Consider the following 17,109-nt stretch of genomic DNA (forward strand, 5'->3'; position numbering starts at 1 on the left):
CTCAGGGTGGGCGACATTGTGGGAATTGACTAGAGATAAAAAAATATATATATATATGATGAGGAAAAATATATATATATATATAATTGGGAAACGATGTTGTAGGAGACTGTTTGATCCTAGGCAGTGTCCCTACCATGTGATGATTGTGAGAGGATCCCAATTTGAAGAACATTCTCAGACGCTTGAATATTTTCGACGCTTATTGCCAATTACTCTTCACACTCACATATTTCTCTACTGAAACGTGTTTAATGTTGTTTTTCTTCTACTCAGTGGAAGTAATCCGATAGTTTCAAATAAACAGCTGTAATGACACAGAAGTAAAAATAGACACGCGACATGACTGCCTTCGCTCTGTGAGTTTATTAATTCTGAAGGCAGTTAATCTTTTAATGTAGCCACCTGTGCGTCGCTTGTCATGTACCCATCAGGAATAACAGATCTAGTAGGGGAAGGGGGAACTCATTGTGAATCAGTGTCTACACTGTCAGGCCTGGCTGTATTATTTAAACCAGAGTCTTTGCTTATTAATAATGCTGCAGACCAGTTGTCTGATGTAACAAAGGAACAGGGAAGATAGGCTAGCCCTCAGAGGGGCTGTGCACTTTTACTGTACTCTACAGTACACAATACAAACCCTCCATAGGAAAGGTTAACAGCCAAGAGCATAAGGAGAGTGAATGGGAATAAAGGAAAGACTTCCCGCTGGGCACACACTGGTTGAATTACTGTGGTTTCCTCGTCATTTCAATGAGATTAGGTTGAGCCAATGTGGAATAGACCTTGAATTGACGTCTGTGCCCGGTGGGTTCTGTGTTGATTCAATATGGCCATGCCTGTATGGGTCAGAGTGTATTAGGGTATTGATCAGGGAAAGAAGTTGGTGTATCTAGAAATAAAGAGGGATAGGAAGTGCTACATGGGTACTCAATCGTTAAGAGTAGCAGCTCTTTGGTTTAGAGGTCTATCAGACTACTAGTCTTCATCCTGCAGGAGACTGGAGCCCCTGGGGTCTAAAGTGGGTCCAGCCCACAGAGGGCCACTCTCCTGAAATAGTCCTGCGTCATTCGAGCAGTCACACCATCAAACACAGGACATGCATTCAAGGGGCTCAATGAGAAGTGGCCAGTGACTCCATTACTGCGGGGCACATAGGAAGGCAATTACTGCTTGTGTGCTCTAGATCGACTTCCTCATTTAAACTGCTTCTTAGCTGACCTGTACATCTACGTATGTAATAATCCTGCAGTACTTTCCATCTGATGCAATACGTCTGTAACTGTCATCTTAATTGGCACCATTAATGTGTAATTTTGATTCATTACAGCAACTATAAGATTTATTAGAACACGTCTGAATAATTCAGAATGTATTATTTTCAGCTTTATTATTGGGCAAGAGAACGCACTCCACTATATCCCTGCGATGAAGAAATAGCATGGTGAAATGGTCATGTGGTGTTTTTAAGAGTTTGTCCATGGTGCTTGCTTTCATCTCTGTGTGACTTCTTTATAGATTGGGGCTTGAGTAAATACAATAAAAGGAACAAGCAGCAGACCCAATGTGAGGCATTGTAGCTATTTATTTGACACCTCGAGCCCTAAAAAGACATTACGAAATGTCACAATGAGGAGCATTTTTAGTGAATAAAAAGTTTAGATGGAATTCCATTTCAAAAGAAAAGAGGGCATTAAAAGATAAAAAAAGGAACAGAAAAAAGTTTCCCACAAAAGGACTTGAGTCAGAGTCTGTGGCAGATGTAGTTGTGTAAGTATGGATGGATGAGGGAGCGCAGGCAGGCAGGTGTCAGACATGGTTGAAGTGAGAGAGGAGAAGAGAGGACCATAGTAGGAGCTATTGTGTGGTGCCCTCCACTCATTAAAGTGCCCTGGGGGACAACTTGCAAACAGAATGATTTAGTAGCCAGAGATGCGAGGAGTGGCTGGGCCGGCAGTGTGTATCCAGCACTATCCTAAAACGAGCCAACGAACCCCATCAATTACCCAGCTAAATGAACAAAGAAAAGCACAAAATCAAGCTAATTTGAATCAATGGAGACATGCTGTGTAGGGGGCGAGCTCAAAATTAACACGGAGAGCAATTAATCTTGGCCCGAGCACACTGTGCCAAAGTGGTGGTCCTCTCCTCACCCTCCTCACCCTGGTGTAGTGTACAGTCGTGGCCAAAAGTTTTGAGAATGACACAAATATTAATTTCCATAAAGTTTGCTGCTTCGGTGTCTTTAGATATTTTTGTCAGATGTTACTATGGAATACTGAAGTATAATTACAAGCATTTCATAAGTGTCAAAGGCTTTTATTGACAATTACATGAAGTTGATGCAAAGAGTCAATGTTTGCAGTGTTGACCCTTCTTTTTCAAGACCTCTGCAATCCGCCCTGGCATGCTGTCAATTAACTTCTGGGCCACATCCTGACTGATGGCAGCCCATTCTTGCATAATCAATGCTTGGAGTTTGTCAGAATTTGTGGGGTTTTGTTTGTCCACCCGCCTCTTGAGGATTGACCACAAGTCTGGGGAGTTTCCTGGCCATGGACCCAAAATATCGATGTTTTGTTGCCCGAGCCACTTAGTTATCACTTTTGCCTTATGGCAAGGTGCTCCATCATGCTGGAAAAGGCATCGTTCGTCACCAAACTGTTCCTGGATGGTTGGGAGAAGTTGCTCTCGGAGGATGTGTTGGTACCATTCTTTATTCATGGCTGTGTTCTTAGAAAAAATTGTGAGTGAGCCCACTCCCTTGGCTGAGAAGCAACCCCACACATGAATGGTCTCAGGATGCTTTACTGTTGGCATGACACAGGACTGATGGTAGCGCTCACCTTGTCTTCTCCGGACAAGCTTTTTTCCGGATGCCCCAAACAATCGGAAAGGGGATTCATCAGAGAAAATGACTTTACCCCAGTCCTCAGCAGTCCAATCCCTGTACCTTTTGCAGAATATCAGTCTGTCCCTGATGTTTTTCCTGGAGAGAAGTGGCTTCTTTGCTGCCCTTCTTGACACCAGGCCATCCTCCAAAAGTCTTCACCTCACTGTGCGTGCAGATGCACTCACACCTGCCTGCTGCCATTCCTGAGCAAGCTGTGTACTGGTGGTATCCCGATCCCGCAGCTGAATCAACTTTAGGAGACGGTCCTGGCGCTTGCTGGACTTTCTTGGGCGCCCTGAAGCCTTCTTCACAACAATTGAACCGCTCTTCTTGAAGTTCTTGATGATCCGATAAATGGTTGATTTAGGTGCAATCTTACTGGCAGCAATATCCTTGCCTGTGAAGCCCTTTTTGTGCAAAGCAATGATGACGGCATGTGTTTCCTTGCAGGTAACCATGGTTGACAGAGGAAGAACAATGATTCCAAGCACCACCCTCCTTTTGAAGCTTCCAGTCTGTTATTTGAACTCAATCAGCATGACAGAGTGATCTCCAGCCTTGTCCTCGTCAACACTCACACCTGTGTTAACAAGAGAATCACTGACATGATGTCAGCTGGTCCTTTTGTGGCAGGGTTGAAATGCAGTGGAAATGTTTTTTGGGGATTCAGTTCATTTGCATGGCAAAGAGGGACTTTGCAGTTAATTAATCTGATCACTCTTCATAACATTCTGGAGTATATGCAAATTGCCATCATACAAACTGAGGCAGCAGACTTTGAAAATGTATATTTGTGTCATTCTCAAAACTTTTGGCCACGACTGTAGTGTATGCTCTCAAGGTGGGCCTAATTATCACTCTTCATAACATTCTGGAGTATATGCAAATTGCCATCACACAAACTGAGGCAGCAGACTTGGTGAAAATGTATATTTGTGTCATTCTCTAAACTTTTGGCCACAACTGTAGTGTATGCTCTCTGGGTGGGCCTAATTACTATCTACAGTACCTCTGGATTATCACCCTGTCACTATAATCCCATTTAATTTTAAATCACGGTATTTTAAAGTAATCTGATGAATTACAACAATAATCCAGAAAGGGAATCATGGGAATAATGACGAAGACGTGTGTGTGGATAGATTATATCAGAGATTTGTTTTTTAGAAAGTGGTTTTGGAAATCTGATTTTAACATTGGTGATGATCAGCCTGTTACTCTGGCCCTCTGAATTGTTCAAAAGGAAGTTTTTCCATCAGAGCTCCAATTCCATCTTGAGCCCATCAATGAAACATGGCCGAAGGACTACCATTAAAATAACACAGGCAAAAATACATATATATATATCTCCCAACAACTTCAATTAACCATTTGAACAGAAAAATCTATATGAAACGGATGATAGCCAAGCCCAAATTTTCTGTTGGATCCTAAACGTTGATTCCACGTCCTGCCTTCATTCACCGATAATGAGTAATGATTCCAGGTATAATTGCATGAATCACCAGCGAGCAGGCTAACCAGTGAGGAAACCAGATGTTGGTGAGGGAATGTCATCAATATTTCCTGATGTGCTAGCGTTACTATGACATGCAGGATCACAGGGAAATGCCTACACTCTTCGGTCACTTTGGGTTAAACTGTTTGTGCTGAATCAAAAAGAAAATCACTAGAGGTTGGTGGCATCTTAATTGGGGAGGATGGGCTCGTAGTAATGGCTGGAGCGGAATAGTTGGAACGGTATTACATACTCCAACACATGGTGTCCGTGTTGTCATTCCATTGACTCCGTTCCAGCCATTATTATGAGGCGTTCTCCCCTCAGCAACCTCCACTGGGATTCAGATAACTGAGCCGATTCTGAACATACTCTACTGAAGGAACATGTACCGTACACCATTAGATTGAAAATGTGTCATGAGAGCTGTATTAATAAAGTAACCTCTCTCTCTCTCTTCCATGGCCTGCTGCTGTTTTGCTGTTCTCTTCATTGACCTACTTTAAACAGGTTAGTAGCTCTACTCTTCTCCTTTGACATCATTTGATTGAAATGCATGAAACGTTGACCAGCATCATATAGCTTAGTCAACTCAACTCCATCCAACGGAGTTGAGTTGCGATGGGTGTCGGCGGCGTGTACCACAGACTACATGGAATCGCTATCAGTCGATAATGACATTCTTCTAAGGCTTTCCTTGTACCTATGTTTGTCCTGTGTGACTGCAAGCTTTTCCTTGGGTGCTGAAATCCGTCGGTTTTGATAAAAGTAGCGTTTTACCCGACCTCTGCCCAGGGAGCCATTGTTTGTTAACGGAGAAGAAGCAGCCCGTCTTTGCACCCGTCTTTGGTTTGTTTTTTGGGCAGGGGGCACATAGAATGCAATGTATTATGAAGAGCTATGGATTCCAAATCTAACTGTCAGCTCTATAACAGTCAGTACGAGCACAGGTACACAGTAAGCATTAAATAATGGATATTTATAGAGTGGTAGTGCACGCTTGAAGTCGTGACTTTCTACTCCATTGGAAAACAGTGGGTGCATTTTGACAGACGTTTTCATTAAGAACTACAGATTTCAGCACCCAAAGAACAGCACACAGTTATACAGGACAAAAATAGGTACAAGGAAAGCATTAAAGAATGGATTTTCTTTTTCTTTTTTTACAAGTATTGACTTATAGTGACTCTGTAGTGGTGGTATACTGTTCTGGGCGCATCGGGCTAGAACCCTGTATGGAAGATATCCATTTTACAGAGATGTAAACTAGAGCTAAACACCATACAGAATAAACAAACACTGATCATTACTGTAGGTGGAGGCAAACGGAATGCAAGCCCAAAGTATGGCCAAGCCTGGGCCCGGCACACTGATAGCCTCTAGTCTCTCTGTCAGCTACTGTCACCGGGGAGAAATAGGAACATTTATTATCTGACTCATCTGGAGACTTGTCTGGAATTCCATCTGCGGCAGGTTTCTCCTAGACCAGGAGTATTGTGATTTTCCATTGAAAAGCGCTGCCATTGTACCATTCAATAATTTATCAGCAGGAACAGCACTGTCAGATCTCAGGTTCCCTGCATTGCACCTGCTCTCTCTGGGGTTTTGATGTGGCGAGCGAGAGGAAGGAAGACAATACCTGTATCTTTATCTCATACCAGTAAATAGGGAGCCAGTAACACCACCAGGCACTGTGTGTGTGTGTGTGTGTGTGTGTGTGTGTGTGTGTGTGTGTGTGTGTGTGTGTGTGTGTGTGTGTGTGTGTGTGTGTGTGGTGAAACTATTCTAAATATGGCATCGCTCAGCATGTCCTCCAACACCTTCCCACACAGTCTCTCTTCTTCTCTCTCCTTCTCTCTCTTCTTCTCTCTCTCTCCTTCTCTCTCTCTTCCTTTCTCTCTTGACTCTCTCCTTTCCTATAAACACCAGAGAGATGTGCTCATGCTCTGTTGTTGACTCCTTAGTCAAGCGCAGCCTGCTTTCATGGGTCACTGTCCTTATAGTGCAGCCTGGTCTTAGAGCAAAGCGTATTATATCTTACTAAAATCCATGCAAATGTTAGCAAAAATGTGTAACATATCATACATATTGCAAATTTGTAACATTTTTTTAATTTTTTTATTTCACCTTTATTTAACCAGGTAGGCTAGTTGAGAACAAGTTCTCATTTACAACTGCGACCTGGCCAAGATAAAGCAAAGCAGTTTGACACATACAACAACACAGAGTTACACATGGAATAAACAAACATACAGTCAATAATACAGTAGAAAAAGTCTATATACAGTGTGTGCAGATAAGGTAAGGCAATAAATAGGCCATGGTGGCGAAGTAATTACAATATACCAATTAAACACTGGAGTGATTGATGTGCAGAAGATGATGTGCAAGTAGAGATACTGGGGTGCAAAGGAGCAAGATAAATAAATAAATAAATACAGTATGGGGATGAGGTAGTTGGATGGGCTATTTACAGGTGCAGTGATCTGTGAGCTGCTCTGACAGCTGGTGCTTAAAGCTAGTGAGGGAGATATGAGTCTCCAGCTTCAGTGATTTTTGCAGTTCGTTCCAGTCATTGGCAGTAGAGAACTGGAAGGAGAGGCGGCCAAAGAAGGTTTTGGCTTTTGGGGGTGACCAGTGAGATATACCTGCTGGAGCACGTGCTATGGGTGGGTGCTGCTATGGTGACCAGTGAGCTGAGATAAGGCGGGGCTTTACCTAGCAAATACTTGTAGATGACCTGGAGCCAGTGGGTTTGGAGACGTGTATGAAGCAAGGGCCAACCAACGAGAGCGTACAGGTCACAATGGTGGGTAGTGTATGGGGCTTTGGTGACAAAACGGATGGCACTGTGATAGACTGCATCCAATTTGTTGAGTAGAGTGTTGGAGGCTATTTTGTAAATGACATCGCTGAATTCGAGGATCGGTAGGATGGTCAGTTTTACGAGGGTATGTCTGGCAGCATGAGTGAAGGATGCTTTGTTGCGAAATAGGAAGCCGATTCTAGATTTCATTTTGGATTGGAGATGCTTAATGTGAAGGAGAGTTTACAGTCTAATATATCATACTAATTGCAATTCGTAACTTATACAAATTGTAAATCGTAATGTACTATACGTCCTACAATTCATATATTGTAAGACCGCTTTTTCATTGGTAGGCCAAGGTAATGTAACATATCATACTAAATGGAGTGGCAAGGATTTTAGTAACATATATTACATTTTCCTCTCAGTCCAGGTTGCATAGTGAGAGAGAGGCTGAGAGAGAAAGAGAGAGAGACGAATGACAGAAAATGTGGCAATAGCAATGTTTAAAAAAAAGGGTAAACTGATGTTAGACCTCCAAATACCAAACCAGTAATAATTAGGGAAGGAAACTATGCGTTTGATTTCCCAGTGCTCTTGTTAATGCACTGTTTCTACGATGAGAGCTAGGAGGAATAGCACAGCGTCAGCGACTACGAAAGCGTTAAGTGGTGCGTATTCACAGCCCTATTGATTTTCAGCAGCCTGCACTGAAAGTAACCTCTTGAGTATGGGCCCGCCGTACATATCCGTCAGTCTCAAAAAGTCGCCAGATGCCAAGAATTCATTTTCACAACCAGCACCATTTAGGGGGACATATTTAATGTGCCAGGGGTCTGGAGGAGCAGACCCTGACCGGAGAGTGAACCCTGGCTGCTCGCACAACAAGCCCATCTCCTTCTCATTACTGTGTTCAGTCCCGATCCCCACTAACGTGCATATTCACTGTGACCGGATCAAGATCCGTCTGAGGTGACCGCCCAGTCAAACAAGGCCGGGTTTGTCCTGAAAATGCTTTTAGCCCGCTCACGTCCACTTGAGCGTCACCGCGTGGAGGACTGTGTTTCAGTGATTTAGTAGTTGGTGGAGGGGAGAAGTGTCAGGATATTAGAGACTTTAGGGAAGGCCATTAAAAGTTTGGTTGCATGCCAATCTTTAAAAACAAGCAGATCTGGTACATGTGACTTGAAGTCAACGTTGAAGTTTAATCCCAACTTTGATATCCCTTTGTGAACTTGTCTAATGCCAGTGCAATTGGATAAATTCTTTCAAAACACTTGAACGAAAAGTAAATGGCACATTTAATGAATAGTCTCCGCTATGATGTTAGGACTTAGCATTGACTATGCCTGGTGAAATCATAATTATATACTCTGAGGTCCATTGAGCTTTTATGCACCTTTTTTATTTAAGCATGGAGTGTTCTGTTCGTGCACTTCAGACAGAGCATTCCATTTAAAGATTCTCTCTCTGGTAGGTTCAGGTCTAGCAGGTATTGTGGAGTCATGATAAAAACCCATGTGCTGAGACAATGAGATGACTGCTGACTGCACACTGTTCTCCTGTAGAAACGTCATCTCCCCCGCCTCTTTCTTTCACTTTTTTTCCTTTTAACCAAGTGCTCCCCCTCTCACACAGTACATGTTTGTAATGGGGAGATAGAGAGGGTTATTTCGGCAAGGCTGCCTTATTGCGCGTCGTGTGCTCTCGTTGCCGTGACGCCAGGTTAGAAAAATGTCATGTTTTTCCCATTTCTGGGCCTTAAAATAACTCAAACATATATATTATCTCAAAAAGGTTTTTTATTTTATTCAAGGTGTTTCTGCTCTGACTTGATGTGGAGGGTAGCTAAGAGAGGAAGCCCGCCACCTACCATCCAACACCACCCACCGGGCCAGCCATTCAGAATGAGGGGCCTGGACAGGGGAACCCCAGGGGGGTTATGGGGCGGCTGTGTGAAGCCCCTCAGCGGTCCCTTCACACCGCACAGGCCTGGCTGATTACTCTTCCTCCTCCTCCGTGGACCCACAGGGGCTGGGGCAGCTGGAGGCAGGGTGTTAATGGCCTGCCTGGGACATCATACCGTCTCCCACTGGGGCATCGCTACATGTCTACCTCCCTCTGGGGGCTGTCTGGACAACTATCTATACATAGTATAAGGATGTGATGAGCCCAGACATGGCACTTTAATATCTTTCTATTCTTCATAAGAATACATTGAATGTCTTGTGATGATTGCTATGCGTTGGGTTTTCTTATTCGGTCAATCTTTGTCATACGAATGTGTTGCTAAACGTCAAGGCTTCTTCCAGAGATTTTTGACAAAGTGACAAATATGCAGTCATGTTCTTATATTCAGGATTTGCTTATCCTGGTACTTGGGATGCTTTGACCTGTGGTCTGTAGGTAGCTTCTGCAAAGGTAGACATGTGTCTCTCTGTTTTCATCAGCTGGAAATCTCATTCCACTGAAACAATTACCACTGGCTTATATCATCCAGACTGTCCTGTAAACTGTCCCTGAGGTACTTTACATGCATATTTTCTACGTGTATAGAGAGACGGATGCTGAGGGTATTGTAGCACCTCTTGTGTAGGATGTAAATCTCATCGGATTAGAATAAGGGGATTGGCTTTGTTGAAGTATCTGAGGGCAACGTCCATCTGTCTGTCATGCACTTTGTGTCATTACTGTAGAAAATACAAGGGATTCAATGCTTGATTACATGTTGTCTCCCAGAGATTTGGAAAAGGCCACACCAGCTTGAATGGGCACGCTGCAAACAGCAGGCTGTCTTGTCATCTGTTGGAATGTGTGTTCAGGGGCATTACTGACAGGGGATAATGTGGGCCAGCCAGCAGCACTGACAAATCACTGGGAGCCAGGGAGGATGTGTATCCGCCTTTTTGTGCGAGGGAATTCTCTGGTGGTCTGTCTCTCAGTGGGGGGCTCTGTCTGTGCCCACATGCAGGGGGGGGGGGGCAGGCATGGGAGGATGTGATGTGGCCAGCTAGGGGGGGATATTGTGGTTAGCCCGCCAGAGGAAAGAGGACAATAAGCAGCAGCTAATCATCTGAGGGTCCTGGCAACTCCTTTGAGATGTCGCCTGCACTTCCTAATCCAACACTTCTGCTCTGTTTTTTCTCTTTAGGCTCAGTGAGAAGTTTATGTTTACACTCAATCTGTACTGTCTTACAAAGCTACCCAGAGGGGGCCAAATATCCGTTCGCGGAGAGAAGGGAGGAGGCAAGCAGTATTCCTGGTTGCCCAGAGGTCTCTGGGAGCTGCCAGAGGGCTGTATCAGAGGAAGCAGAGTGTGTGAAGTCAGAGAGGATGCCTAGTGTGGGATAAATGGGAGGAAATTAGTGCAAACAGCAAACAAGGCCTTAGGGATCCCTTGCTCCCCATAAGCAGCTGTCTCGCTAAAGGCGAGTCAGTGGGAGACTTACAGTACAGTACAGTACAGTGCTGCGCAGATCTGAGAATATTTCTATTCTCACAGCTCTGTCTCCCAGGCCCACTCATTTAGCCTTCTCGGTCTCTCTCGCGTTCTCTCTCTCTCTTTCTTTCTCTCTCTTTCTCTTAACTTCCATAAGCGCTTCCGTCTTAGCTCACTCTTACAATGTATTGAATTATTTTATTGTGCCACTCGTGATCCGTTTGTGATGTTAGTTTCCGTTCACATAATTTACTGCCAACGCATCTGAGAAGGACGTATCAAAAGAACACAAAGGCGTAACGTTTCCTTGACAATGTCTTAGTTAAATTAAGGCCTTCACTCACGCTTCAGAGGTATTTTGAGGATGATATTCATCTACAAAATGGAACTGTTTTTATCTCTCATGAAATGTACATTAATGTGAGTTATGTTATGCTCGTTAACCAAATAAGGGGGACAGTCAGTTCTGCACTATTTAAGATCTTGCACAAATGATATAAACATTTTCTCTGCTTTATAATTGCAGGGGCAGGTAACCATAATGGCGAGTGTATTGAAGGCTATTCAGCCCAAAAGGCCAGTCTAAAAGCCTTTGATACTCAGACTTAACTGAATAGCTGTTCCTGCAAAGTTAAAAAGAAGTTCAGAAGTCCAGCTTAAAAATCCTTCTTTAACCGGTCTCTTCCCCTTCATCTACACTGTTTGAAGTGGATTTAACAAGTGACATCAGTAAGAGATCATAGATTTCACCTAGTCAGTATATGTCGTGGAAAGAGCAGGTGTTCTTAATGTTTTGTACAGTCAGTGGAAAGTGTGCATGATTTCCTATCAGGTGGTTTGCGATTTATAACTTTTATACATTTTTATTTAACCTTTATTTAACTAGGCAAGTCAGTTAAGAACAAATTATTATTTACAATGATGGCCTACACCGGCCAAACCCGGACGAGGCTGGGCCAATTGAGTCCTATGGGACTCCTCAATCACGGCCGGTTGTGATACAGCCTGGATTCGAACCAGGGTGTCTGTAGTGACGCCTCTAGCACTGAAATCCAGTGCCTTGGTCCGCTGCGCCACTCGAGAGCCCCGATAACTGAGTCAATTGTTCTATCAAAGAGAGAGTTGGGTACCCCTGGCCCACTACACTACTAGAAAAAGAGGTGCTATCTAGAACCTAACAGGGTTCTTTGGCTGTCCCCATAGGAGAACCCTTTGAAGAACCCTTATTGTAGCACCTTTTCCACAGGGGGTTCCACATTGAACCAAAAGAGTTCTACACGGAACAAAAAAGGGTTCTACTCAGAACAAAAAAGGGTTCTCCTATGGGGACAGCCAAAGGACCCTTTTGGAACCCTTTTTTATAAGAGTGTACTGCCAATGAGACATAGCTTGGTGACTCATGCAGTGTCTGTGCCATGCAGTGCCTTATATAGATAGCCTGGTGTCTCATGCAGTGTCTGTGCCATTCAGTGCCTTATATAGCCTGGTGACTCAGGCAGGGTCTGTGCCACGCAGTGCCTAACTTCCTAGCCTGGGGTCTCATGCAGGCTATGTGCCACGCAGTGCATAACTTCCTAGCCTGGTGACTCATGCAGGCTATGTGCCATGCAGTGCCTTATATAGTCTGGTGTTTCATGCAGTGTCTGTGCCATGCAGTGCCTTATATAGCCTGGTGACTCAGGCAGGGTCTGTGCCACGCAGTGCCTAACTTCCTAGCCTGGGGTCTCATGCAGGCTATGTGCCACGCAGTGCATAACTTCCTAGCCTGGTGACTCATGCAGGCTATGTGCCATGCAGTGCCTTATATAGTCTGGTGTTTCATGCAGTGTCTGTGCCATGCAGTGCCTTATATAGCCTGGTGACTCAGGCAGGGTCTGTGCCACGCAGTGCCTAACTTCCTAGCCTGGGGTCTCATGCAGGCTATGTGCCATGCAGTGCCTTATATAGCCTGATGACTCATGCAGGTTCTGTGACATGCAGTGCCTTATATAGCCTGATGACTCATGCAGGTTCTGTGACATGCAGTGCCTTATATAGCCTGATGACTCATGCAGGTTCTGTGACATGCAGTGCCTTATATAGCCTGATGACTCAGGCAGGGTCTGTGACATGCAGTGCCTTATATAGCCTGATGACTCAGGCAGGGTCTGTGACATGCAGTGCCTTATATAGCCTGATGACTCAGGCAGGGTCTGTGACATGCAGTGCCTGACTCCCAAACAAGAGGACTAACAGCACCACTTCTGACACAGCTCTGCTTAAGAAAATAAAACAGTCCACATACTCAAAAACCAAACTATATTTCAATTATCTTCCAAGTTAGAGACTAAAAAACTTATATTGTTGTGTATATGACCATTAAAAAACATTGCACCCTGCCACCTGATGCCATGGCAACATTTCTGGGACGTAGTTGAGCTGTATCAATGTCTGCTGTGTGATTGCCTTCTCATGAACCCTGGTCATGCGCCCTTGACCTTTCCTCTTAGCAAGTGTGTGTGTGTGTGTGTGGCACGTGCATGTTCTGTTCAGGGGCAGAAGTTGTATCATGAAAAAATCAACTCTGAAACACGTTGACGTTGTTTCTGAGAGTACATTATTTAATCTGGCAGCCAGGTGTATGTAATGTGTTGGTTGTTGTGGGTTTGTGTTGGAGGGGCAATGCTGAGAGCAATGTGAGTCAAGATGTTTCTAAAGCATTTCTTCAGGGGAGATCACAAGGAGCTTTTACTGTACATGTGCAGGGCTGTGAGAACTGTGTGTGTGTGTGTGTGTTTGTTTGTGTGTGCTGCTATTCAAAGGATTTTGTAAGAATAATTAATTCAAACTATTGAAGTGCCATGAAGCTTTCAGCTGACAGAAAACACTCTTAATTACATTAGTATGAGCATTGAACCTAACATAGTCTCAGAACTAAGAACACTCAAAAATATTGTTAATCATTTTCTTATGGTCTCTCTTTGTACTTGTATCCACTCTGTTTTATCTTTTAAAGCTTTGTACTTTCCCTTTTAGTGAGGCTCCAAAATTGGTAATTTATCATGGAACATTGATGTACTGAAAGGGAAAATAAAAAATGTGGATGTTCATATCAATTTGAGAGAAAAAAAACGATGCATTTCATCAACATTCAATAACCTACATGTCCTGATATTCCCTCTGCGTTTGGCCTGTAGTTCATCTTTTAAATATGCCATAACAACAAAAATAAAGCAAAAATGCTGATGTGAAGGTTTCAAACATAATGTCACTAATGTACCCCATTGTACTGATAACGCAGCCAATAATTGCTTACCTGCTCTGGATGGAAATGTCAAATGTCTGCCTGCTGATTGTTTCACAGATATTGTACACGTGCTGTGGTTTGGATTTGTTTTTCTGCATTTATCACCATTTGCTGGCAGAGCTGAAGACCCTAAAGGTCACGGTTGCTTTGTTAGCAACAGAAAACCATTTATCTCCTCATTCAGAGAGAATGTCTACGTGGGGATTGCTGCCTTGTTTACTGACGTGGGCCTGTTTTGGTGGGTGGAGGTTGCCTCTACTACACAAATGCTCTCTGAAGGATCTAACACATCAATCAGAAACATTTGCATGTACACTGAGTGCACAAAACATTAGGAACACCTGCTCTTTCCATGACATAGACTGGCCAGGTGAAAGCTATGATCCCTTATTGATGTCACTTGTTAAATCCACTTCAATCAGTGTAGATGAAGGGGAGGAGACAGGTTAAGAAGGATTTTTAACCCTTGATACAATTGCGACATGGATTGTGGGTGTGCTATTCGGAGGGTGAATGGACAAGACAAAAGATCGTAGTGCCTTTGAACGGGATATGGTAGTCGGTGCCAGGCGCGTCAGTTTGAGTGTGTCAAGAACTGCAATGACGCTGCTTGGTTTTTCACACTCAACAGTTTCCTGTGTGTATCACGAATGGTCCACCACCCAAAGGACATCCAGCCAACTTGACACAACGGTGGGAAGTATTGGAGTCAACATGGGCCAACATCCCTATTGAACACTTTCTTCACCTTGTAGAGTCCATGCCCCGACAAATTGAGTCTGTTCTGAGGGCAAAAGGGAGGGCAACTCAATATTAGGAAGGTGTTCCTAATGTTTTATACACTCAGTGTATGTGTAGCACAGTCCGTGTTTAGATGCACTTCCTGTGTTTTAAGATGAAGTTTGCGGGGGAGAGGAAAGGCCTTTCACTGATAACAGCTCTGGTGAAAACGGATGAGATGGAGCAGAACACAGATGCACATCTAGGACATTCTGTTACTGAAGCCAAATGTAATCTTTCTATCCGTAATGACTACTTCTGCTGTACCGACACAGGCAGGCCTGAACCATTAGACCCAGTCTATTCTCTCCATGCCTGTTTTGCATTGGAATACTAGGTCGCCACATAGAGACGGAGTGTCAACACTCCACAGCAGCTCTCTCTGTGTGTGTGTGTGTGTGTGTGTGTGTGTGTCTCTCGTCCTGGGTGAAAGCTGGTGGTGGTGATGAGTGCTTCATGCTGACTACATGGCATACAAGCTACAGGGTTCTCTCTATGCACACCAGTGTCCTTGTGTGTTGTTTTGTGTTTTAAGTCTTTCCTTGTCAGTATTAAAATAAAAACAGTTGAGTTCATAATTTGCTAACCTTACGAATATATTAGATTAGTTGAGTTGTGTGCATTAACCCCGGCGCTAGCCATGTAAAGGAGACTCTTTTGATGTGCTTCTGTAGCCTGTTATCATATGTACCCGACCAGGTTTTCAGTGTTGAAGGCGACCTGAAGGTACAGTGGGGAATGGATGATTGGGATTAGCTCAACGGCAGATCCATCCTGTGCCCAGTGATGTCAGTGCTCCGCTGCAGAGCTAAGCAGTCAGCGTGGCAGCCTCTCAATGAAACACATCCCTTAACTCCACTTCAACCGCCAGCGCAGTCATGGATATGAAGATCCCATATATCATGTCTACACGGATTACGCTGAAGGCAGCTAAGTCTTGGCTTAAACAGCTCTGAGAGTTTAATTCTGCCAGTCAGAGCCTAACCAGGGCGCTGTTTCATTATCAGACATGCACCAGTGATCAGGCAGAACTCTGACACCCGGACCAGACTGCCATGGGAAAGCCTTTATTTTTGTATTTTATTTTTCGTCTTGGGGGGGGGGGGGGATTAGATGGTGGCAAGCTGATCAAACATTTATCTCCCCCACACCATCTCTTTATATCGATCAACTCCCCTTACCAGGCACGGTATCTTCACAAAACCTGTTCATTTCTGCCTGTCTGGGCCTCCAGTGAATAGAATGTGTGAAGCCTTGTCCACCCGCCTCCTCCTGTCCCCACACCCACCACACACACACACACACAATGTCAAACAGTCACACAACCCTCACACCCCTTCCCGCTTTTGATTCAATGTGGCCGGCAATCTCACACCGTGATGCTACATGCCCTGTCAATCATTGACAATCATCATCCTGTGCGAGTTATCTAAATGTGAAGCATGCGCTCTTCCCCCCGTTGCCCTGGTGACTGTGATCCGAGCAGACCGTAATGGATTAGCCAGTGGAATGGGGACTAGGGTCTCCTGGGGGAATAGGGGGCAGCCGAGACCTGCCTGCCACTGATGGGGCTTAGACTAGAGCCAGCGACCTACCGTGGTGGCTCAGTCGCGTCTAGCCCCGCCACCCCCAGGAAGAGCAGGTTGCCTTACCGTGGCGTCAGAGTCACCTTGGAGGGGGAAAAAAGGCTGTTTCCTATGAAAACGGAAAAGTTGAGTTGATAATGTGTTTACTGTGTGACTGGCTGCATCTCCCAGACTCCTTCACTTCAGAAGCCTGTGGCTCATTTGGTGGATCTGGGCGACATCTGATATTAATCGCAGGCTGTGTCTCAGTGACGCTATGTTGACTGGGCTTAGACAGCCTTCACCAAGAAAAATAAAACAATTTGGTCTGGCTTTTTGTCTCTGATGTGTGTTCTGTTGTGTTTTATAGTTTGATTTCCTGGAATCAGGCTTTAGTGTGTTTTTTGTAGGGGGGAGTTTGTTGCGTATTTTGCAGTGATTAGGCAAAGGGAGGGGGTTCATCTGTGCTGTTGTCATTATTGGACAGGCATCACAAACACAAAGGTTTTGCTTTATTGTTCCCATTTGTGTATCATTGTGTTGGAAGCAGTGATGTTGGTGTTCTATCAACTCAAGATTCCACGGAAACCATGTTTCCACATCTAGATTTGTCTGTGGCGTGTAGCCTATTCCTCAACCTTACACTTGACCTTAAACTTTCAATTTGTCACTGAATCCAACTATTTTGTCTGTCTCTATTATTAGCAAAAAACGATTTATGAGTTATGAAAATGTATACTACAACTATTACATATTCCAGTAATTGATATGATGAATTATGCATGTGGAAATTGAGCATACTTATAGTTTTGGTGTGTAAATCCATTTTCCCCGCCCTG

The 17,109-nt window shown here is 44.2% G+C and overlaps 1 protein-coding gene across 6 annotated transcripts in view; it reads left to right on the top strand.

Moving 5' to 3' along the window:
* LOC115192831 (exostosin-1) overlaps positions 1-17,109 on the top strand; it is a 283,690-nt gene that overhangs the window by 205,451 nt on the left and 61,130 nt on the right. The window lies entirely within an intron of this gene.

Source organism: Salmo trutta, chromosome 1 (assembly GCF_901001165.1).
Source record: "Salmo trutta chromosome 1, fSalTru1.1, whole genome shotgun sequence".
Lineage (NCBI taxonomy): Eukaryota > Metazoa > Chordata > Actinopteri > Salmoniformes > Salmonidae > Salmo > Salmo trutta.